This window comes from Rhinolophus sinicus, chromosome 15 (genome assembly GCF_057876585.1).
Source record: "Rhinolophus sinicus isolate RSI-liver-muscle chromosome 15, RSI-T2T, whole genome shotgun sequence".
NCBI classification, from domain to species: domain Eukaryota; kingdom Metazoa; phylum Chordata; class Mammalia; order Chiroptera; family Rhinolophidae; genus Rhinolophus; species Rhinolophus sinicus.
The window spans coordinates 124249180-124273531 of NC_142515.1; the positions used below are offsets into that span (position 1 = coordinate 124249180).

At 33.8% G+C, this 24352-nt stretch overlaps 1 long non-coding RNA gene across 1 annotated transcript in view; it reads right to left on the bottom strand.

Moving 5' to 3' along the window:
- Positions 1-24352, bottom strand: part of LOC141572833 (uncharacterized) — a 774709-nt gene that overhangs the window by 389643 nt on the left and 360714 nt on the right. Inside the window, exon 3 of the long non-coding RNA XR_016018828.1 lies at positions 20437-20498. This is a non-coding gene — a long non-coding RNA (uncharacterized LOC141572833). The remainder of the gene's footprint in view (positions 1-20436; positions 20499-24352) is intronic.

The following is a 24352-nucleotide window of genomic DNA, read 5'->3' on the forward strand; positions in this document are numbered from 1 at the left end:
TTACTATAGCAAGGGTTTCTATATTTCTATTTGTTCACATTTTCTGATACATAGACATTTTAAAATAACATCATCATCTGTAAATTTTAAATTGCCTTAAGATAAAATGCTGAGTAAAAAAGAATACTGATACTTTTCAGTAAACTATGTTGATTAAATAAAAACATAACCAAAGCTAGATTTCAGGTTTATTTTTAATAAATGATTTCAGCCTCTGGGCTAATCAGAATGTCTGTCTTGGAAAAGCTATATCTCTTTATTTTTGGGTCTTGAACAATTCATGTAATCTCTAAATATATTTAAAGACATAACTCAAAGCTTTCCCATTCTTCATGCCTACTTCATAAGCCTTTCTATATTCTACTTTGTTCTAGATACTACTCAAAGTTGAGAAATTAATCAAAGACCCAATCTAAAATCAACTCAAAACCTTAATATATGTGCTAATCACATTTCTTTGGACCACCAAAGATAATGAGGTAATTGAGCTTAATAGAACTTACTTATTTCGAAGAGAATGTTAAATTTCAGAATCACTGTACCAAATTCTTCATTTCAAAACAATGAAATTGACACACAGAAGACTATCTTGGCTCAGGTCTACGTTTAAATTCAGCAAAGTCAATAGTACAGACCATTTTCTTTTGCTTATAGGCCTTTATATTTTAATCTAAATCACTACGCTTCTGTAATGTGAAATATCTTATTGGGAAACCATATGATTTTGCAACTTACTCTTTACTCAGGTAACTGGGAGCTGATTAACTATTTTGTTTTGTTTTGTTTTGTTTTCTTGAAACACAATTATTGTACAATTTTATAACTCTGTGGTAGTTAATAATTAAAATGTCTTAAAAGCAAAATTAAATATTTGACAATTCAAGTTCTGATTACATTAATTTAAATTATGAATGCATTTTTTTTTTTTTAGTGTTATCATGTATTTTTAGGACCTTATGAGAGTTATAGTGTAAGAATTTGCAGAAAAGATAAGTGTACTTCAAATGGTAATGCATTTCACATTTTTAATGTAATCTTTTCCCCCAAGGTTTATCTTTAGTTCCTTCATAATCCTTTAAAAATAATGTCTATGGTGTGTTTGTAACAAACTACTTTATTTTAATTGCTTACAAATTTATATGGCGTAAAATTAGTTTCAAAAAGCATTTAGTTCATAACTCCTCTTAAGTTTGTAACATAAGGACACCTTACACAAGTAATTAAGAGACTGTTAACTACCAACATTTATGAGCATTTACATTCTAAGAATATGAAATGGAAGGAATTGTACATCTAGTTTATACGTGGCCTTTGGAAATACTCACAATGCAGCAAAATGATCAAGAAGGGCTGTCCTTCAACCTGATGCAATTCTCCAGTACGTGTAACATTTTTAACATATGAATAATTTACTTAAATGAAAATCGGTATTCTCTCTAAGTTGGAGTCTGCTAGTTACAATTATATATAGCTTTGGCCTCCCCAGCTGCCAGTCAAGAAAAAATCAGTCTTTCCCTGATAAATCTGATACTTTATTTGTCAGAATCCAGTAAGCTGGAGAGTGAAGAAGTTACCCAGTAAGCTCAGTGAGACAGCACAGATACAGGAGAGGACAAGCACTTACAGAAAAGGAAAATCAGAGTTTTAAAAATGGAAAAAAAATGGGAATAAGGGAAGAGAGAAAAGATCAAGCTCACATTGGTCTGAGGGCAGCACATGAGATAGTAACAGTGAGATAGTAACAGCGACCTACATTTATGGAACGTTTACTAGTCTTGGGTGTAAAAATTTTCCATGCTGGAAATCATTTAATTTTCAGAACAATCTTAAAATACAGGTAGAAAATATTTTTTTGTTTTCACATAAAAAAACTGGATGCACAAAGAAGTTATATATTTGTTAGAGATACAGACAATACAAGAAATTTAACAATAAATAATCTTGTGACAGGCTCTGAATTATCTCTATTTTGCCAGAATTGCTAAATTAATGCCCCAGTTATATTTATCTGTTATGAAAATTACCCAAAGAATACCTGGTGCTCTTATTTCAATATGTTCTCATTTATTTAATTGAAAATTTTGTTTCTGATACTATGGGCATATTTTAGAGGCATTTTTTAATCTGTTCTCTGTGTTATAATCTATCATTCCATAGATACAATTATGTAACTAAAATACAGTTTATGAATTACAGATCAATCCCCCTATTCTGCTCTGAAAAAAAAAGAAAATCTTTGACCATGCTAATAACAAAAGAGCAATCCACTGATGGGCCAGAGATATCAATGGATTTCTGGAAAACTGAAAGTAAGTAGGATTATACTGACAGATAATGAAAACAGATAAAGGGACATCTGGAAAAAAACTGCCAAGAAGTTCAGAGCCAATTGTCTAAATTGCGTCTCAGGGAGACACAACCTAGAAAGATGCAGACTGAATCAAAATAAGCAGTGACAACAAGGCAAAACATTTGAGCAACAGTAAAACAGCTGGAGAGTACTAAAAGTTTAGCAATTGCCTAAAACACATTTAAGTAGAAACTGAGAGAAACAAGGAAAGGGAAAAATGGGGGGGGGGGGGGGATGAGTTTCCTGGGTCAAACGATGGCCAGAATCTTCAATCTTCAGAATGAAAGGCTTTCTACAGACTAGTATCTACAATAAAGAAAACAGCCAGAACCTTGATCCCCCTATTCAATGTTTAGAAGTCAACTGTCGAGAGAGAGAGAGAGAGAGAGAGAGAGAGAGAGAGAGAGAGAGAGAGAGAGAGAGAGAGAGAGAGAGAGAACTGGCTACCTAATAAGAAATAAGATTGGTATCACACTTTGGAATGGCAAGGTACAAAAAGACAATAGAACTATGCCACAGGATTCTGAGGAAAGAAGATTCTGAATTAGGAATGCTATAGTTATCCAAAATAGCAATCTAATATGAATTCAAAATAAATAATAAGGGAAATAAGCTATTTCATAAGTGTTTCTCTATACAATTGAAAAGTAAGTACAAAAATAAAGATCAGTTTTCTTTGAATGTTCTCAATAACATGAAAATGGGATGCAATGTAACAAAGATAAGAGATTCTATAATGGAAACAGGTTAGAAATGTAATTGAAGACTTTTCAATTTATAAGTTGAGGTACAAATTTTTTTTTTAAATCAGAAGTGTTAGAAAATAAAGTCAGAGAGGTTTATGAGAAATGCATGAAAAATAAATTATAATTAATTTTACCAAGTATAAAATTTAAAAATTGAACATATCAATGATAATAAGTTCTATGCTATTTTTTGTCTTTATTCCTTTCCCATTACAAGGGAATAAATAAAAGTTTTAATGCAGTTTTGGTCTACTTATGAAATAATCTGAAGAATGACTTTATTCTAATCAATTTATGTAGTAAATAGACTTCACTTACCTCAAATACTTGTAACACATTTTCAGTTAGCACAGGTTTGGCGACATACCATTACACCCTTTGCTTAGGAGTTCAGTTAGAAAAGATATTGATACAGTCATAGCTTAAATTAAATGCTCTTTATAAAAATTCACTGTTTAGATCAATATTACCATGACACTAAAAAGAAGTATTGTACAGAAACAAAATATAATAAAATCTGGGTAAATAAAAATGATGGTAAAATCGGCAGAGATGTGTGAGTTAACGGATTAAGAATACGAGATTTGTCCATGCACTGCAGGTAGGAAAGAATTTGTATAGATATTTTGGGAAGTGTTAGGCAATAGTTACTAAATTTGAAATATGTATACCTTATGATCCAGAAATGTATTCCTAGGATATAAACAACAAACACGTGGACATGCATCAACCCGAAAGCATTTACAATAATCAGAGCAGGCTTCTTCATAATAACCCCAAGCAGGAAGCAATCTAAATGTCCACTAGCAGTAAAACTGATAAATTAGGTGTAGCATAATTCACACAAAAAGACAATATAAAAATGAAATGAACAAAAAACTTCAACTACAAGCAACAGCAGGTATGATTCTCACACACATAATGCTGAGCAAAAGACGATAGAAACATGTTAAGTCATTCTATATACATAAGGTTTAAATACAGATTAATTCTGCCTTGCTAAATGTCAGATATTGATTCACCTTCAAATGGGTAGTGATTGGAAGGGAGAACAAAAGGGGTTAAGGGATGCTAGTAATGGTCTGTTTCTTTTGCTGTTGTTTTTTATTGTTTTTGTTATTTTTGTTTTTTTTTTTTTTTTTTTTTTTATGGGCCCTACCTCCACAGATACGTTTGTTTTGTGAAAGATCACTGAATGGCACATAACTGACTTTTATACTTTTCTGTATTTATGCTATGTTTCAATTAAATAAACAACTCCCAACAAAAACAGAGATCCCTAATGTTACCAGTTCTTGCCACCTTCATTGCTACTATTCTATTCTCAGCCATTGTCATCTATTCTCTGGAAAACTGCAATAATTCACACATACACACACGCACCAGTCCCCATCTATTCTCAAGAAAGCTGCCAGAAAAAACCTCTAATATGAAAGTTGCATTTCTACTTAGAATCCTTTCCATCTCAGACAAATTTAAATCCAAAGGCTTTGCCATGGTTTACAAGAAGACTCTGAATAATCCAGCTTCTGCCTGACTCTCAGCTCATCACAACAATTCTCCCCACTGATCATGCTATTCTGACCACACTGGCTTCCTTGCTTCTCCCAAATATGGCAAATGTGCTTCCAGCTTAGTGCTCTGCCCGTTTAAAAGGCTCATCCACAGAGAGTTGTGAGATGTACCTCCTTACTTCATTCTTTGCTTGAATCTCCCCTGAAAGTGGAGGTGAGGTCTTCATGCACCTTCCTACTGAATGGCATGGTGCCATCATTTTCTATGTCTGTACACGTCTTTGTTTTCATAGAACCCATTACTGCCTTATATTTATTGGGGGTGCCAAAAATGCATACAAGGGACACTTTGGTCAACATTGCTCAAGCAGTAGTTTGTCATAATCAGAAGTGTCTGGACGCTGATGGTCACCACTTTGAGAACCGCTTGTAATTGCAGAAGTCAAATGTGACTTGTACGCAGCCTTTGTTACTGGTGTATATCATTACAATTTTAATACAGTTTTCATTTCTTAAAATGTATATACATTTTTTGGCACCCTCTGTATTATTTAATTAATTTCTTTTTCCACCTTGTTGATGTTTCCATTACAACAAAGTATTTGTTTTGTTCACATTCAATTCCCCAGAATTTAGAATCGTACTCCGCACATCTGTTGAATAAAATGAATAAATTGTGTCACAATTGGGAGGGAGGGAACACGAAGAGAGAGAATATAGGAAAATTGCTTAATGAATTTAATTCCTCATTATTTATAGCAGGGAGTAAAATTCTTTGACGTCCATAAATTGAAAAAAAATGAAAAAACAAGTTAGATTCATGACCAAAAAACTTAAAAGCAGAAAAAGTAAAAACTGGGTGTCTGCAGAGACAAGAATTTAAGAGAAGTGGCTGGTGGTGGTAATGTTTTAGCCTTTTGTAGAGCTTGAGTTTTTACGTCATGTGCAATTTAAATTTATAAAAGGATATATAGTAAATGAAAATAATTAGATGGCAATCCTTTGTGTTCTAAATAATCATACTCTATCTCAGTACATCTATCTAACCCTGCATTGAAATGATGCCTAATGGCTAGTACCTCCAGACCAATCAAACTACATGGCATGTTTTGTTTATATGCTACTGGTATATTCTTAAATGGGCCAGCAGCATGAATATAACGAAAACTTGATTTGATCACTTTAATCATGGAGCTAATGAAGTTAAGGACCTATTCATATGTTCATTGACCACTGCACATCATCCTTTGCGAAGCTTCGTTTCAAATATCACCCATTTTTCCAGAGGGGCATCTGTATTCTCCTATTTATTTAAATATGTTTATGGATTTAAAACTTTTGTTGTTTTTAAGTGTTACTAATATCTTCTTTGTATGGTTTAAATTTTCAGTGTCTTAATAGTGTCGAATGGAAGGGCATCCTTAATTTTAATGATGTCCACTTTTGCATATTTATCACGGTGGTTGGGTCCTGTTTAGAAAATTGTATCCTATCCCAAGGCCCCGAAGAGAATATTTTCAAGAAGGTTTACTGTAATGCCCATCACAATTAGATTTAAACCTATTTGGACTTGATTTTTGTATATAAAATGATCTAAGGACCTAAGTTTATCATTTTCTCATGTGGATATTAAATTGACCATTTAATACATTGTCATTCCCCTACTAATCTTAAATACCATGTTTCTATATGAGTGGATCTGTTGGGGGACTTCTGCTCTCTGTACTTGCAAAACTGCTACATGATCTTTATCGTAGTTTTATTTTAAGTCTTATTTAGGTTTCTTTAGTTTTCCTTAGTTAAAGTTCAGATCAGTTGATATTGGTTTATGCAAGTTTAGTTAAATTTACTCCTTGTTATGGAATGAATGCTGGGTCCCCTCAAAATTTGTACATTGAAGCTGTAACTTCCAACGTGATGATATTTGGAAGTGGGGCCTTTGCGAGGTAATTAGGTTTAGGTTAGATCATGAGGATGGAATCCCCTGATGTTGAACAGGAGTATGAGAAGGAATATCCTTGCCCTGTACCTGATCTCAGTGGGAGAACTTTGATTTTTCCATCATGAAGTATAATGTTAGCTGTAGGTGTTTTGTAGATTATTTTTGTCAAGTTAAAGTTCCCTTTTATTTTTAGTTTACTGAGAATTTTTATCATAAATGGGTGTTGCATTTTGTCAAATACTGTTTCAGCATCTACTGATATAATCGTAATTTTCCTCTTTCGCCTGTTGATGTGATGGTTTACGTTAATTAACTTTTTAATGTTGAACAAGGCTCCATACCTACAATAAATCCCACCTGGTCATGGTACATAATTTTTTTTTTTTTACTTTTTGACTTGATTTATTAATATTATGGAGGATTTGTGTATCTATGTTCATAAGAGATATTGTAGGTAGTTTTCTTTTCTTATAATGTCTTTGTCTTGTTTTGGTATTAAGGAAATGCTGGCCTCATAGAGTGAGTTAGGAAGGATTTCCTCTGCTTCGCATTTCTCAAAGACATTGTAGAGCATTGATAGAATTTCTTTCTTAAATGTTTGGTGGAATTCACCTGTGAACCCATCTGGGCCTGTTGCTTGCTGTTTTGGAAGATTATTAATGGTTGACTCAATTCCTTCATTAGATACAGGCCTGTTCAGATTATCTGTCTCTTCTTGTGTGACATTTGTCAAACTGTGCTATGCAAGGAACTCATCCATTTCATACAGTTTATCAAATTTGTAGGCAGTGTTGTTTATAGTATTCATTTTTCCTTTTAATGTTCATAGGATCTGTAATGATTTTCCCTGTTTCATTTCTGATACTAGTAATTAGTTACCCTGGCTAGGCGCTTGATAATTTTATTAATCATTTCAAAAGGCCAGTTTTTTATTTTGTTTTTCTCTATTGATTTTCTGGTTTCAATTTCATTGATTTCTGGTCTAATTCCTTTTATGTGTAAAATAATTTAGAAGAAATTTGATGAGTTTATCTTTTTCGAGAAGGAATTTTCTTTGCATTTGCCAAATATCCAGACACAATAGCAATTCAAGTTTAGTTTTAACCAAATATAAATATTTGAACCTAAACTTGGACTCTTACTTTAATGCATAGGGATAACACCTCTCGAGCTTTAAAACAGCTTCCCCTCCTATAGAGGCTTTAAATTCCAAATTCTATTTTCCTGCTTTGCAAGCCTGATAAAATATTTGCTCAAGCTTCCAAATTCTTATTTCTCAGGCTTCCAAATTCTTGTTTATCATCACTAGCTACTTTAGGGGGAAAAGAAATGTTGAAAAATGTTGAATTCAGTATTGAGGTTTTATTCTGGGTTCTCTGTTCCTCTTGGATTTCAGCATTTTTTATTTTTTTACTCATCTATTAGTTTCAACATGATGCAAACCTACTTGTAAACAAATATATTGCCCAACTATTCTAGTTGTACCTCAGTAGCAGGTACCCTGTCAGCATTATTCAGCCTTCCATTAGCAGAAGCAGAAAGACTGAGTTCTTCTTTTTTCTAAAACACTTACCTTCTTCTGAGATTATTTACAACTTATCCATTCATTGTGTTTATTGTTTAATGTTTATATCCCCTATTTAAATGAAAGATATTCCCACAGCAGGGTCTGTAGCTCTTTTGTTTATTGATGTATCTCTGGTACCTAAAATAATGACTATAGTAACATATAGTAATAGTTGTTACTATATTTTATTATACAATTATTATACCAATAAATAAAACCCAATAAATAAAAAAATGGAAATATTGACTCAAACAACAATTTCTGCTTTTGTTGTGTTTGTTTAGTGTGCTTGATGTGTTTCTAAAAAAAAGACTACACATTGCAATAGATACAATAAAGTATCAATCAACATAGTAACTGGCACATGGTAGACAATCAATAAATGCTGTTGAACGAAGAAAAAAAGAGGTTTACAAAGAGCGGAGAAACATCTTTATTTAGGTAGTACATGACTCCACTTATCAAGATATTGAGTGTTTTGCTTTTCCTCCCCTGGGATTGTCAGGCAGAGCTCACAAAGAACTAATAGACTCTACACTGGACACACTGCAGACACTTGATAAATACTTGTTGATATTGATAATGGCACTTGACCAATGTGTGAAAACATTTCTACATAGATAAATGCCTTGCAAAATGGAACACTCATTTATTAAATAGATATATTCTTAAATAGATGGAGACAAATAAGTGTATCTATTATATAGAATTGACTATGCCAATATAATTACTTACATTATTCATAAAACACTGTGAATTGAGTCTGTGAATTCGTCTTCATTTATTCATTCATTTAATAACTGTTTAATGATTTCAAATACTTGTCAAGCATCTGTCTAGGTTTTGCATATAGAATGGAAAAAAGTGAGATAAAAGACGGTGGGCTCCAACTGCTTACAGTATAACAAAGTCTTAAGAAATATCAGGCATTTAGGAAGAAATCCATATTTAGGAGATCCAATTTAGATCTAAAGAAAGGTTTAAAGTGAAATTAAACAGCAAATTTCATTTACTGGATGAGTACATATCACAGTCTCCCTGTGATATGTCTCTCATTTCTTTCTCTGTTATCATGTCTAAAAATTTTCAAACTATACCAATCAGAGATTTCTTCTCTGGTGGGACTATAACAGAAAAACTGTCAAAATAAAAATAAAAGTTACCCTTTAAAACACATTATCCTCCATTACTTTTATGGAAACTGAGCAAGTAAGGAATTGGCTAAATGTAAATTTAGAAGAAAAAAAAAGAAAAAAGAAAAAGAAAACGTGAGCACATGAAACCAAAATACATTGCAATGGTCAGTAATACAAAACATATCCAAGGAGCCACTTTTGCCAATAGCTCTGTTATCTATAAAATGAGATGATTTGACAAAATAGAGTCCCTGTAACATAATAACTGAGATCAGCAGTAGGTCTCATTCAGAGGAGGAATGACTGAGTATTGAACTATGGCTTCTTTGTGCCTCTGTGAAAGGGCTGCTTGCTGCCAGGCTTCTCCTATGTAACTACTGTCCTACCCATTTCACTTTTGAGTTGTTCATGCTTTTAAAATTAGCTCATATGCAATCAAAGGAATAAAAATATCATATTGTTTCATAAGTAAATAATTAATATGTAAAATTATCACAAACATATACATGACTCACTAATGCTGATATAGTAATTGGAAACAGTTAATGTTTTCTAACCATTTGATAATCATTCAATAAGCAGTGTTCTCATTTCACACTCTAATAAATTGTCCAGGTAAAACATTATCAAAAAAGATATAAGCTATGACTTCAACTTTAAAAGCATCATTCATTTATTGTCCTACTTGGCTCTGCTTTAGAACAAACATAAAATAATTTATTCAGTTTTAAAATTTTGAGTGATTTTAAGGCTATTCTAATAATATTTCCTTGTGTAAAAGACTTTAGCACTTCTTTCATTATACTTTCCCACAAAGGCAGTTGCCTTCAGAAATACAGCAAATAATTAATCAGGTTTATATCTTATAATACACCAGTTTCCACAAACACAAGAATATTAAACAAAGGAAACCTTTTCAACAGGATTTCTTAAATTGCACATTGATACAGCCTGTAGTTCCTCCCTCTGTCAAATTCCAAGAATACATGGCCAAAGTTTGAGAAAATCTACATTATAAGAATAGTTACTTCACATCTGTCAAAACGCATTCCAAAAGCAATAGCAGAGTCTGAACATGGATAAATTAATGCCAAGGGTTAACTTTATGTAAACATACAAGCAATGAAATGAGTATGCGCATAAGTCTACTCTAAGGTGGATTTTCCATAAGTAAGAGGAAGAAGAGAAAGATATGTGTTATTTAATGATCAATGGATATTTTTCATGTGACTACTATAACCACGTGTTGTTCATGGACTGGGTATTTAGAAGCAATCAAAGCAAATCAAACAAAGCAAACCCCTAACTTCTTAAATTGTATATTCTAGTTTGGGGAGAGTGGTGGTGGCAAGAGTGAGATAAAACTTAAAATTCATGTAAGTTATCTAAAATAATAAACTGTGATGAGTATTAAGGAGAACAATAACTGCCATGGAAATAGGATGCGTTGATGAAAGGGTGACAATTTTAAAGAGGGTCTACAAAGAAGTCCTTATGGAGAAGCTCACAGCAATGAAAAAGAAACACCCGAGAAGGTGTGTGAACAAGACCACGTAGGTATCTAGGGGGAAATTACTGCAGGCAATGGGACCAGATTTGAGGTCACTGGAGGATTTTTAGCTGAATAGTAACATAATTAAGTTTATATCAATACGGAATCCAGGATGACGAACTGTGTATGGACAAAAGATGGGTGAGCACAAAACAGAGAGAACAAACACAAAGATACTTCCAAAATTCAGGTGAGAGGAAACTGTGGCTTGTACCCGGGTAGTAGAGATGGAGATGACAAGAAGTTTCACGAGTCCGGGTATCGTTTAAACACAGGGCAGAGAGAATTTGATGCACTGTATAAGAGAAAAAGTAGAGTCAGGTAAGATTCTCAGAACCAAAGCCGAAATGACTAGAACAGTAGTCATCAATTATAAAAATGATAAAACTTGCGAGAGTGACTTTTTCTAGAAAAAAAGAGAGCTCAGTTTAAGACAAGTTAAATTTAAGATCTGCATTAATCATCCCAGTGAAGAAGATGTTAAGTCAGCTGTTGGGTGTATGAGACCAGAAACCAAAGGAGAGATGGGAGACAGATACACATGGCGAGTTATTAGCATATAATAGACTCATAAGATATATAGTTATGAGGATTGAAGACAGTGTGAAAAGATTTATTTTTAAATGAAATTACAAAGATTCATGGGCTATACACTCAGATAACATAAAGTTAAGAGGACTGAGATATGAAGAGGAACCAGAAATATGGACTGACAGAGAGCCGCCGGAGAACTAAGTGGAAAGTCAGAAGACTGTGGCATCCTAGGAGTGAAGAACATATTTCAAGTAAAAGGGACTAATTAGTGTTGCTGCTCAGTCAAGTAAAATAAACTTGGAGACATAACCACTGATGACCTTGACAAAAGTAGTTTCCCCTGGAGTTGTGGATATGACAGCTGGACTTGCATGGTTCACATGAAAATGGGAGGACAAAAAATGGATACAGGATGTATAGCAAGTCTTTCAAAGGATTTTTCTACAAAAGGAAGGGGGAAAAAAATAATGCAATATCCAAAGAGGGAAGCAGGATTGAGGGACTTTATTTTCCTGGCAAGATGAAAGCATGTTAATATATTTATGAGGAAGCTCTAATAGTAAACAATCACATTTCAATGATGCAGAGAAAGAGAAAGAAAAGGGAGACTTGTTTCACATGAGCCACATCCTGTATAGAGTTGGAAGAAAAAGGAATGGATGGTGGTAATTGAAGGACAGACATTTCATTCATATCAAAAGAAAAATCAGATTATATAAAAATGTATGCAGTTCAGTGCATAGGTTTGCTGTGGAAATTGTGGAAGTTCTCTGCTGATTACTTTTGAATTTTTCAGTAAAACAAGGAATACATTCATCAGTAAAGAATAAGGTTAAGGAAAGAAAGAAGTGTTAGAGATGTGAAGGGAGAGGAGAAGGTGAGAAATATCACAGGGAGAGAAAGAGTTAATGGCTTGAAGACTATAGAGTAACATGATTTCCATGTAGAATTAAGAAGACAGTTGAAACTGTTTGTCTTAGATTTAACATAAATGTTATCAGAATTATTGTATGTATTTTTCAGTACCATTTATGTGCAATATTATATGCATGAAATAGACAGAGATGTGGATTTGCCACAGGCTCTGGTGGAGCTAAGTAACCTAGAACTTTAAAGGTCCGCTCTCTTTTCTATGAATTTCTCTTCTCACCTAATTTAGAAAAATGTGTCCACTATAAATAGTAGGAAACTTGATATTTTACCAAATAAAGATCTTCCAAATTATGTCCTGAGTTATTTCCAGGCCTGGGCTTAAAAGTAAAAACAATAACATTTTTATTTTTACACAAAGTTGATTTTTTAGAATAATTTTAGATTTATGGAAAATTTTGAACAAAGTATAGAGAATTTTCTTATACTCCATATATACTTCCCCCATTGTTAAAATTTGTCACAACTGATAAACCAATATTGATACATTTTTATCAAATGAACACCATAACATATACAGCTTTCTTTAGTTTTTACCAAATGTATTTTTTCTGTTCCATGTTCCCATCCAGGAAAATACATTACATTTAGTCATCATATTTCCTTGGTTGTAACAGTCTTGGATTTCTTTGTTTTCTGGCAACCTTTTCTGTTTTAAGTACAGGTCAGGAATTTAGTAAAACATCCCTCAATTGGGAGTTGTCTGATTTGTTCTATTCATTTGTTCTATGTGTTTTTGAAGGGAGACCACAGAGCAAAAGTGCCAGTTTCGTCACATCATATCAAGGATACACACTATCAACTAAATGTATCAATGCTGATTTAATTTTCGTCTTCTGGATGAGGAGTGTTTATTAGATTTCTTCGCTGTAAAGTTACCCTCTTTTCTTTCTTTACATAGTGTAATCTTTGGAAGGAAGACACTGCACAGCCCTCACTCAGCGAGTAGAGAGCTACGTTCAGCCTCCTTGAGGTCAGAGTATTTATATAAATTTTCTTCTGCACAGATTTACCTATTCATCCCTATTTATTTATTTATTTAACCATTTATCGATTATATTTGTATAAACTTAGGGATATTTATTTAATTGTCTGGTTAAAACAGAATATTGCACCATGTATTTTGTTGCTTACAGTGTCCTGGCTTTAATCATTAGGAGCACTTTCAGTTGGTTCTGTGTCGTTTTGACATATATTCATCATTGTGGGTTTTTTAATTTTTTGTTGATATTTTTTTTCTTTTTCAAGCACTTTTTCACCCTCTGGTACTACAAAATGCTCCAGGCTCACCTTGTATATTTCTCACCCCAATCTTAGACTTAGCTGAAATTGAGACATTTTATATTCAACAAGACTTTTTGTGTTTTTTTTCTGTCTTAATATTCTTCTCTGAGGCAATGGATGCCTTCTTTTCTACATGAAATTGCAATGAAACATATATCTATATCGATATATCTATATATCTATGTATCTATTAATATAACAAAGGACAGTCCCAAAACTAATAGCAAGAAAAAAATAGTGGGAATAACTTGCATCTATATAGACCCTCATAAGACCAGACAGCATTATAAGTGCCTAACAATTAACTCATTTAATATTCACAACAATGCTATAAAGCAGTGTAATGGGCTCTCTGTGAAATGTCTTATCATATGTAATACTCACAACAAAACACCATGAGGTAGTTATTATTGTTCCATTAAACAATTACTAAAAGAATTGTTCCCTTGGCTCTATTGGTACTGGAAAAAAAATCAAAAAAATCAAATTCTCTGAATTATTTCTCCATCACAATAACGGAATTGGATGTTAACATCTAAAGGTTCTCCTAAATTGAAAATGGTGTGGTTCAAGATTTCCTTAGTTTCCCTGGTTCTGTTAGATGCCTTTGTCTCTATATTCTTTTTGTACCTGTCTATATGTCTAGCAAAGTATTTATCAAATCAAACCATGTCAGACAGAAAATTAAGAACCATATGATTTCACTCATACTTGGGATATAAAACTGAAAGCAACAAACAAACAAAAATTCTTAAACATAGACAACAGTTTAGTGGTTACCAGAGGGTAAAGGGGGACAAATATATGATGATCGAAGAACTGACTCTGGGTGGTGAACACGCAATGCGATACATATATGATATATTATAGAAATGTAGACTTGAAACCTATGTAATTTCACTAACCATTGTCACTCCAATAAATTTAATGCAAAAAATTATTTCTTTATATTTCTCTCTCTACATGTTTTATTTACCATTATAACCAAGTCTGATTTCTGTTGTAGAGAAAGTATGAATATCAATGATTAAACGAGTAAATAGGTGGGCCATCATGCTAGTATTAATCATTTTCAAATGCAAGACTATCACTAAGTCATTTTAGAAAGTATTAAAGAGAATTAAACATAATTACTTATAAGGGTTCTTAGATTATGACCAAATCTGTATCATTAGTCTTATATATAGATATTTTAATAAACTTCAATATCATAAAGAAGGCCAAAATTTTTAGGAAAGTGAAAGACAACAGATATTTCACCGATTTTGTTTATTAAATGTTATCTCTAAGATACAATAGTAAGGGGGAAAACAAATGTTACTTTCTAAGCAAGAGAAATTTACATAGAGTAATTGATTTAGATTTCAATCCAATTTTACTAACATATATTTTCAGTATAATTTATGACTGTTTCATTTTGAAATACTTATGGTATTTTTAAAGGTAGATTGGTAAAAATCAGTCCAATTCTCTGCTTAACTTATCTAATGCCTGAGCTTTAATTGAGTTTATCCATCAAAGTCACATTTCATTTGGGGAATGGATGTCAGACTATAGCAGTTAGCAATGATGAAGGAAAGGACTTTAAATTAACTAACAATAGTATCTTAGAAGAAAACTTAAGTCTATATTCATGCTCAACTTAGAACTTTAATTCAAATAAAAAACAATTGAATACTGTGTGACATTCAAATATTAGTTAAAAGTAGTATCACTATAAATTGAAGAAATAAAAAGATATGTAAGCCTAGTAAATGTGTATGTCCTAGTGTGTCCTTTACAGGAGTATCAATATGTAAATAAAAATGTTAAATCAGGAGCTTGATAAATAACTTATGTAAAATTCAATATGCTTTGATTTGCATATTTAGCACACTCATTAACGGTAATATGACTCTCAATATAATCAGGATTCAAAATAGTTTCCTTTGATAATTTACACAAAGTAGCTTAAAGAATGGAGGAACAGAAGGAAGGAAAATATACATCTTATCTGTATCATATGGGTAATGATCATTGGCCATGCCTGATGTGTGTTATTTCCCCATTTCTAGAATGCATAGTTGTAAGAGACATTTTCAGCAAATGGCATAACCTATATTAGTTGCATGGCTCATGGAATAAGGGTTTGTTATGGCAGGAAAAGCCAAGTGAGAGTCTCTACTTATCAAAATAGTAAATAAAAGCAATCTTGCACTCCAAGAGGAGTATCAGAGATCTGTGCCACCATCTAGGGCTTGACAAATGTAGGAGTCTTGATTACCACTGATGACCTTCAACTTGCCTATTTGGCCTGGGCAGAAGACAGAAGTATTTAGAGAAGGGCAGTGGGCTATCATAACTTAATAATGTGATTGTAGTTATTTTTCTGAATATTCTGTGTGTGTGTGTGTGTGTGTGTGTGTGTGTGTGTGTGTGTGAGAGAGAGAGCATGCGCACGTGCATATTATCAGGATAATAGCTCTGGATGTGGTTGTGCCATTTGTTTTCTATTTATTAATAAAGACTCTCCGAAATTGTTTTCTTTCAGCCAGCATGGCCAACAACATGTCTTCACAGTCTTACTTCAAGGCCATGCCAACTCCCTACGTACGTGCTATAACCTAGTCTGCAGAGTTGATCATCTTTCCCTTCCACAGGACATCATACCAGTCCACTACGCTGGTGGTTTCATGCAACTGGATCTGGTGAGCAGGAAACAGCAACTGCTTTCGACACCTTGGGGAGACATTTGTGAGCCAAATGGTAGAAAATCAACCTCGTAAAACTTAAGGCGCCTACCATTTCGGTGGAATTTCTATGGGTTCAATGATCTGGGCCATAATCTAAGGTGAAGGAAAAGTTATTGCATCTGGCCCCTCTTAGAACTAAGAAAGAAGCTACTGGTCTTCGTTTTAAAATTTGGAGGGCAACACAACTTTACTTGGGTGTGCTACTCTTACTAATTACTGTGTAACCCAAAATGCTGCAGTTTTCAGTGAGGCTCATAACAAGAGAAGGTTTTCCAACTAATTCAAAAATGCCATAAAAGCAGACCTGCCCCATGAGTTACAGTCATGATCTCTTGGTGACACACAGCAATGTGTTATGCAGGCCCTCGTAGATGAACTAAAGCACAGGCGTTCAGAATTTGGATAGAACTATGCCAGCCTCCGCAGATTATCCATCTTCATTTGAGAAACAAGCCTCTGGCTTTCTATTGCACTCTAACATTGACTGAGATTGGACCAGGAGCCCCTGAGCCACCAAGTAGCCATAAATGAATGTATGCCTTCTTTGATGTCATCACCTTTATCTCCCCAGTTCTAGTCCTCATATGTACAACCCAGTGGTTAATTTGTGATGACTGGTGATCAGTTGTCTTTGATTGATGTCCAAGGCTCCTTCTGTATCTCCTGCTTTAACTACATGTTTATCCTGCTAAACTGAAAGATTAACTAACATTTTCAAATGAGAAAATTTGTGTAAACAAAAGATCACCAGTCCCACTGTTCCCTGCTTCTCATGCTGTTCTGTATCCATCACTCCTTACTGTGTTGCCCTGAAAATAAGACCTAGCCAGACCATCAGCTCTAATGCGTCTTTTAGAGCAAAAATTAATATAAGACCTGGTCTTATTTTACTATAATATAAGACCGGGTCTTATATAATATAATAAATATAATATAATATAATATAATATAATATAATATAATATAATATAATATAATAATATAATACAAAAGACTAGGTCTTATATTAATTTTTGCTCCAAGGCGCATTAGAGTTGATGGTCCCGCTAGGTCTTATTTTCAGGAAAACACGGTAGTACACTGCTCATCACTGAATATTGATGAGTGTCCTGGGATCATCTAAATATGTGGTCATATATGTGATTTTTAAATTTTAGGTGGTGAGAATTTTATTATCGGACTGCTATAAAAGGGATGAACAAATTAAAGTACAATTTTGGTTCTAGCTGGCTAAGGAGATAGTACCCTCACTATTTTATTTTAATGCAACTCAACAATTGAAGCTGATGCAACTGAGTAAAATTTTTCTACCTTTCTTTGGTGTAATACTATAAGAGTGTATTCAATTGTTATTTTTACCATCTTTTAATTTTTGAAACATATTTTTAAATGGTATTTTTACAGAATGAAAATAAAAAGCGTCTCTAAGGAGCGACGATGTGCTTTCTTCTTACACATGAGTTGTAGCAGTCTTCAGATTTCAACATAGATACTCCATTCCTGACAACATGGTAGTATCTTATTTTAAATATATTATAGAACTTTTTTAAAAAATTTTATTTCTTATCTTTGTCTGTCCCATTACTCCGATACCAAATTTACTCAAGAAACAAGTAATTCTTGGCTCATGGCCTTAAAGAAGGAAGGTAACAACTGCAAAACCAAATAGCATATGGATATCATTCTGGGCTTTATGTTTCAAATGACTTGCTCTCGGGAAATGATTAATTTATTAATTAATATATAAGTTCACGATGTGTAAAGGAGACCCAACTTAATAAGTGATCAACTAAAACAGAAGCCTGTTCTTTTTCACAACATAGTCCAAGCTTATGTGGTATGTGGTTCTGTTTTTGAAAATCACTAGAGTTCAAGATACTTCTATGTTATTGTGTGGCATCCATTATTTTTGATGTCTGAGACAGCGCCATCACAGCTATCCATGAGACTGCAGGAAGGTGAAAAGGTAAAGGAGGAGAAATCACAGCCATTTCTTTTAAAGCAAAAAAAAAAAAAAAAGAGGTTGAACACATCGCTTTTCTTCTATCTCACAGGCACAGAAAAGTGAGTATGCATGACAGATTTGGGAGATGCAACATTATTGTCAGTAACAATGTATTTCAGGGAGAAAATTTGCCATGTTTAGGAAAATGTCTTGAAAAGGAGCTTCGGGTGGGAGGATACTAGATTATGAGGATGGGAGCAGGAGAAATGACTCAGAAGAAGTAATTCCATCTATGGACATTGCCAGTGAAAAGGGATTTGGGAGAGGGAGAATATGAAAGCTCAGAGGAATTCATTGAGCCAAATAAAAGATAAAAGATTTTTTTTAAACACAGAATATCACATATTTGATATCAAATAGCTTGTGTTCTTGTTACAATTTAGTGCTTCTAACTCCAAATTTTTTAACAATCTCACAAAAAGCCTCACGTGTTTCGGTTTTTGGGGAAAATGCAAAGGAAGTACCATATCCGCGTTGACATTGCACTACAGATCAAGCAACAGATGCCAGATGGATGAGTGGAGACAGGCACACACAAGGATTAAGAAGAGATTGAAAATTCATGACAGTTGAGGAATTTGTAACATTTCTAGGAAGGACTTTAGGCTTTTCTATAGAAAGGACATGGAATAGAAACTCAGGTCTATCTTAACCTAGATCTTCACAAGCGGATAAGCCCAGCGGCTGCATGATTTATACAATCTTCTGAGACTTTCAGAGGGGGAGGGGCACTGTACATGCGTCAGCAAGCAGTGGAAGCGGGGAAGAGAAAGGAGGTCTTTCATTCTAGTTCATCAGCAATCAATTAGGAATATTACATTTATGTACTTATTTCAGTGAAATCAGCAGATTATATAATAGAAAACAGAGCTTCAGAACTGTTCAGTGTATTAACTAAGACTTCACAGCACAGCTAAGAGCAGGATTCCAGGACTTGGGGCAACTACATAAGTGTCCTTTCTACAGGATTACATCTCCTCAGATCCTAAAGTCCTCCGAGGAGCTAGGAGTTCTTAACTAACACTTACTTGCCTGTCCTTAAATTCTCTTTACTCAAAATTGCCTGTCCTCAAATTTTCAAAGTAAAGTAGTTCATGAATTATTAGTTAATAACTATATCAATGACTCTGTTTTCCATAAAATCAAATTGTCCATATATGCTATATATAAATAAATTATACATACTGTCTTCCAGATAATCATCATTCATTCATTCATTCATTCAGTCAGTCAGTCATAAAATATCTATTGAATACCAATTTTGTGTCTAAACATTGTTCTAGATGCCAGAAAAAGCAAGAGTGAACAGAATAAACATATACTCCATGTATGGTGCATTTCTTTGGGAAACATCGGGCCATAAAGCCATTTTTCAGATATCAGCATTTATTTGTGGGAAGGTTGACACTACAGGCCTACTATCTAACATCTACCAAATGCTTAATAGGTGCCAAGGACTACTTTTGATGTTTTAATTCCTTCATTTACTCTTCACTCTAAACTTTAGAGATTGGCAGTTTTTAGTTTTACCATTGAAGAAACTGAGAGATAAACAAATTGAAATAACTCACTCAAGGTTACACGGCAAATAAGTGGCAGAGACAGGAATGAATCCCAGGGGCCGCGATGCCAGCACATGCCCGTGACCATTGTAGATGACCACTCTTTACCTCCCTTGTAGAGAGGTGGGAAATGGGGAAATATCTTGATAGTTTCTACTAGAAACTTATTTAATACACATAAAATGAGATCTACTATTTCTTGTAAAGATGTGATCCTTACGTCTATGTGTATACATATTCAATACCCACCATTTATATATACGATAATGTGTTTATAAGACAAATCATTAATAAAAAGGAATGTGAGGGAATATGATCATTCAGTGTTCTCTGAAATAAGCCAAAGTGATGACATCGAAAGAAAGGAAAACGCTCCTCTCCTTGCATTCCCACCCACTTCCCTGAAAAAGGAACATTTTTTCACTGACTCCATGAGGCTGAACGAACACACACGCCTGATCTTTTTAAAATGAAATATTCAGCAGCAAGATGAAATAAGTGACCATGAAAAAGGGTTTGAGGACATAAAACTAAAAGATAGATTCCGTCAGAGCATTTCAAACAATTGGAAAGGGATCTCACCTCCAGGCCTGCCTGGGCGAACACGTTGAGCGGGCGAACGCTGGTAATCAATCTCAGCGCAGCTGCAAAGAGAAGAGACATCAGAATTACATTCTTTGCAATTTGGATTGCGAGGGGAAAAGAAATTAGATGAATGTGTCAATAACGGCCTCCATGTGCACCTGGTAATTCATTGTCCAGATGATACATTTGGCAAGATCAAAAATAATATGGTTAAACTTTGAGGTGATTTCTACCTAGATTGGCTATCGATTTGTACTATCTTCAACAACGCATTTAAATTTATTTGTGGTTTCCTTATTTGGAATGAACTGGTATTAGAAAATATTTTACATAGGAGAGTTTCAAATAAATCTTGAAATAATGGACGAATGAGAATAAGGGAGATATAACCTCTTCATCAGACATCAAAGAATGGCAGGTATAATTTTCAGTAAACATGTCTCAAGATAAAAATAATTTTAATGTATTTATAGCATGTAATTTTTGCTGTTATTTGCTAAGATTAAAATACACTATGAATGTCTGTCTGTCCGTGTGGACTTCCTGTGAAAGAAACCAGTAGATAAGCATAATGTGAGCACAGTCTTACGGGGATCCTGAACATCGAAAGGTAAGAAATATTCCCAAAATGCTCAATATCCCTCCAGATGTTCCCATTCAAGTTTCAGCCAAAATTAAGTTTGAAACTGATTCCTTAATCCCCATCCCAGTTTTGTTTCTTTAATTTCCCAGATTGGATCCGTAAGAATCACAGATTAGATGATTAAAATGTGTGTCCCACACTAAAACAACCCATTCCTATTGCAAAACTCTGAGAAGAAAGGTTTGCTGGGTTTTTCTTTCCTCACCTCCCTTTGCCGCACTATTCTTACTTCTCAGGACCTGTGGCCTCTCAGGTCTGAGGCAAAAAGGGAGCCGGAAGCACGTCCTCTCTGACTGCTCTCACTAAGACACATGATTTTCAATTTGTCACTTCTCTCCGAGATACTTAATTTGTCCCAATAAAGGGATAGACAGAGTGTACAAAATTCAATAGAATGCACCACTGATAGCATTTACAATTTTCTTTATTAAAAGTGACTTCTATCTTTTCATTCAAGACTCCTGGATAAGTTCTGAAATACTGATGTCACATCTCCCAAAGATGCAAAGGCATCTATGCCAGGGCTGAGTGGAGAAATCAGAGCTATTCTTCCCAATAATTTTTTCTCTAAACCATCTCATCGAAACTTTCTAGAGTTAACTCTTGTTTTGTTTTGTTTTGCTTTTGTTTGTTTGTGTGTTTGTTTGTCTTTCCCTCTTTCTTCTCTAAGATATAAGCCAATCAGGGTTGGTGGTCATGGATCAGGTAGCAATTGACTGATTCCTTAGTTTCAACTGGCCTCAATGAATACACATAAAAATATTAAAAAAAAAAAAAAGGATATATATATATATATATATATATATATATATATATATATATAATTTCCTCCTTTCCATGCTCTTTGAGAACACACTGAAGTAAATCAAGCTCAGTTTTGAAAACCAAAATGAATCTAGGAAGACAACAAATGTAAGGAGCTGTGGGAAAGATGTATTAGAATGAAATAAAATATAAGAACTGGTCTCAGATATGTGCACTCATTCAAAGGGTATCCAACTTACAAATTCCACCCTAATTTAGGCTGCTTTCGAGGGTTAAAATGAAAATTAAATCAGTTATGCATATCACTTTTAACTTTGAAGGATTGTAATGCTTCTTTACAGATTTGCTTTGTAGATATTAATTAAACAGGAAAATTATTCAACTGTCAGTTTTCTACTACATGTCGAAATAATAAAAAATATAAAAACAATTCTAGTTCACACTTTTACCATAAAAGTTGTATATCACTTAAAGCATGCTCCTTATATGCCTCAAAAAGTGATATGACATTTAAATAAAGCATAATAAGATAAGTCTGTAAACTATCTACATAATCTCTGGTTATTTAATTTCAAAAAAACAAAAACATCGGAGCCCACCATCTCTACTCCTTCATTCTGGGGTAGAAAGTTCAACACGTTGACTCATAAAATGGGGGTATATTTTAATTTAGCCAGACTTGGTCACTTAAAAATTTAGAGACTCAAAACCTCAGTTTCTTAATAAGTAAAACAGGGCAAAATTATCTTTCATTTTTCTTTTTGTAAGAAACGTATCTTTCATTTTTACATGATGAAATGCCTGCAGATTACGAAGTATAGTGTCCTTGTTGAGTACTAATCAACTAAATGATTTAATAGCTATGAAACACACAAAAAATAAATAAAACAAGTGAACAAAAGATCAAATAGCAATGAGAAACAAACACCCTCAGTTACAAAATACATTTTATCTTTATCATCTGAGCCTGGCAGAATATATATATGTTTTATATACTTATATACATGTATATATTCTCCACAAGTAAAACTATCAATCCACCAACACATTTCTATATTTGAATGTGGACATGCTTTGGGTTGCTTATAGCAAAACATTTTCTATGTAAATGAATTGCTTCTTCTGAAGCTGTACCCTTGTCAAATGTGTAACGCATACAAAATACCTAGAATTCAGCCAATAATAACATATTATCTCACAGACCAAACCTTCATTAAGAACAATGCATAACAGTATTAAAATGTGTGAAGAGTAATTTAAATTATGACTTTTTGACAGAATAATAAGAGTTTGTCATATTTATAACAAGTACAGACTTGGTGACAACAACAAAATTAACATTCATTTCTAAATCACTTTGTAGATAACAGCAAAAGGTTTTTTCATTAGTAATTAGAGTTTAGGAAATTGAAGGTAGGGGAAGAGTAAGAAGAAAGATTTGGAAAATATATACTTTCATTTTAGAAGGATAGTTTTAAGAGGCAGAATTGAAGTCCTTATCTTTTCTACTTATGTTGTTCCAAGAGCAAGCCTAACTTCTTTCTAGTTTTCCAAATTGGTTTCCTATTTCTGCAGCCTGGTGATAATATTGAAACAATCATCCATATTTTGATACATTATAAGCAAAGCCACTTGAAGCCAAGTAATATTTAATGTATTGCAGGTTTTAAACTGTAACTTAGATCGTCATTAGGCATCTGCTACATGACTCGAAACATCACTTTCTATATAATTTCAACAAAATTTCTAGAAACTTCAACAAATTCATAGAAGTACGGAAACAAAATACTCTAATATTGATTTTCTGAGAAGTTTAGAGATTCAAAAATATGGTATAGAAAACAATATTCAAAGGAATTGGAATTAATTTCTCCTTGCTGGGAGATTGCAGCTCATGCTTTGCCTCAGGAAAAATCACACTATCTATATGGTGTAGTTTCAACTGATAGTTTCGTGTTTATTTTTGCTATTGAACAAACACTTAAAAGGACAGATACACAGCTACATGTGCTTTACAGTAGTTTTCTGTGGCTTCTGACACATCTTTCCTGCAGGACTCCTGGATTCAGCTTTCTTATAGCCCCTCCTTACCTCAAGAGAAAGAAATGTGAACTGGACAAGGCTAATAGTTGTCCGCCAGTGTTTTTGTATTAGAGCAAGCAGGAAAGGCTGACTTTACTCTCTGGCCCCGGGACCTTGGGGATAGGATGCCAGATTCATCTGCTTCTATCCATCCAACAAATACAGCCTGAGTGCATTTCACAGACCAGGTGCTATTCTAGATACTGAGGAGTGAACAATGAATACTCCAGCCGTCATGGCGCTGCTATCGCAGCCATGAGAGAAGGATGACAACATGAAACTGGGCGAAAGGGAGAAACACTTTGATTTTTGTAACCTAACCTGTTATGTCTTCCAAAATGTGTATCCCCTCTCCAAACCTCTGTTTGTCATATATTTGGGTTGCATGTGGTATCTTGTCCTTGGAGACAAAAATTTCCAAAG